The 1,741-nt window shown below is 42.5% G+C and overlaps 1 protein-coding gene across 1 annotated transcript in view; it reads right to left on the bottom strand.

Annotated features, from left to right (window-relative positions):
- TBC1D9 (TBC1 domain family, member 9 (with GRAM domain)) overlaps window positions 1–982 on the bottom strand; it is an 81,729-nt gene extending 80,747 nt beyond the window's left edge. Inside the window, exon 1 of the mRNA XM_008573281.1 lies at window positions 880–982. The gene's annotated coding sequence lies outside the window, so the exon portion shown is untranslated. The remainder of the gene's footprint in view (window positions 1–879) is intronic.
- Between the last annotated feature and the right edge of the window lie 759 nt (window positions 983–1,741).

Here is a 1,741-nt window from a genome sequence, read left to right as displayed (position 1 = left end):
AAAAAAAACATTACAAAAAGCTAAGGAAATCTAAATAAATGACAGACTTTGTTTAGTAATAGTGTATCAATCTAGATTCGTGAATCTGTAACAAATGTACCACACTAAGACGCTAATATAGTGGAAACTATGGATGTGCGGGGTGTATGGGAGCTTTCCGAACTATCTGCTCAAATTTTCTGTAAATTAAAAACTGTTCTAAAAAAAATAAAATCTATTAATAATAACAAAAAATCAGTGGATGCAAAAACATTTTTTAAAAAAGCATTTAGTGCCGTTGCTTTTCCTATGGTTGTTTTAAAAGCCACACGCAAATAAATAACTGTCAAAAGCTGGCCATTTTGGGTGAGAAGTTCTTGTGAGAGATCTCATAACAGAACCGCACACCACCATTTAGCACAGCACAGCATTACAGATCATCATCAGGAGAAATAAACAATCCCTGCTCAGTAGGAAGTACTATGCTGGGATATAGCAAGTATTACTCCGTACATGCAGGTATTCTGCGTGTTCCGCTTCATTTCCCAGCTTCCTTGCGGTGAGTTGAGCCCTTGTGACTAGTTCTAGCCAATGGAGCTGAGTGGAAATGATGTTGCTCCACCCTCCCAATCTTCTCTTGTAAGTTGACCTTGGAGGCTTTGTGTCCCAAAGGGTGTCATTACGGAGGGAAGAGGCCACATGATCTGAACAAGACTTCACCAGAATGAGAAACAAACCTTTACTGTGTTAAGCTACTGAGACTCTGGGCTCTTGTGCTGAAACAACCAAGGCTAATAACCCCAAAGTACCAAGTGACTGCATTCAGCAAGTCCATGTTCCTTCTCTTCCACCTGTGAGTTATTAATCCCAGCATTTCTAACCCAGAATACCACCGCTTACCACAGGCAATGGTCCAATAGACCAGAGAGTCTGGCGTCTGGTACAGGATTCGGTAAGGAGCAACCCGGGCGCTGGAGTCCAACACGACATCAAGGGTGCCCACCAGGAGGCCTGAAGGTGGGAAAGGAGGAAACAGATAAGGATTTACTTAGTACTTTCCCAAGTTCCCAGAGACAATATGAAAGTGTGCCATCTGCTGGATCTCCCAACAACCCCATCTCCCACTGCAGCACACCTTGACAGAATTTCATCTTAGACATGATGATGCTGGCTCTACACTATTTGTTCCAACAGCCTCCAAGGTGTAGAGGATTCATAAAGCAAATGTACTTCACAGGGCCTGGTTTTCCAAAGCCTTGCAGTTTCAAATATTAACCTTACAAAAAACTGGAAATTTTCCCCAGGCTATTTAGTCTCTGTGGTTAGATAAAGAATAGCAACACAGCAAGGTTGCTGGCTCAAAGACAGACTAGTTACTGATTGATATGTAAAGTTACTGGGAAGCTGCTGGAGGGAGAAGGAATGTTTGCTAAATCAAGCCTTTGTTAGTGGATTACTTCATTGTCTAATAGAATGTCACTGACTTGTTTTTTACTGAATGTTACCAGCTTCTATTGTAAAAACTTGGTAAACTGTACTTAGCAAAACCCCACCTATGTCTCTTCCTGTAACTTCTTGGTCTGGAGACTAAAGGCAGGAAGAGAACCCCAATTCGTGGTTAATTTCCCAGAGGGAAGAAATGCCTTGTGCTTGAGCGTTCTGGGATATTAGCCCCTTTCTGGGGTGTCTCACTGCTCAGAAGAGATGGGCTTTGAGTAATCTTTGGTGGCTCCATCACCCAGGGGAAAGGGGGTGACAAATC

The sequence above is a fragment of the Galeopterus variegatus genome, unplaced genomic scaffold (genome assembly GCF_000696425.1).
Source record: "Galeopterus variegatus unplaced genomic scaffold, G_variegatus-3.0.2 Scaffold897, whole genome shotgun sequence".
In the NCBI taxonomy this organism is placed as follows: Eukaryota; Metazoa; Chordata; class Mammalia; order Dermoptera; family Cynocephalidae; genus Galeopterus; species Galeopterus variegatus.
Note: the sequence above shows the minus strand (reverse complement) of the source record. Positions and strands in the feature narration are given on the sequence as shown.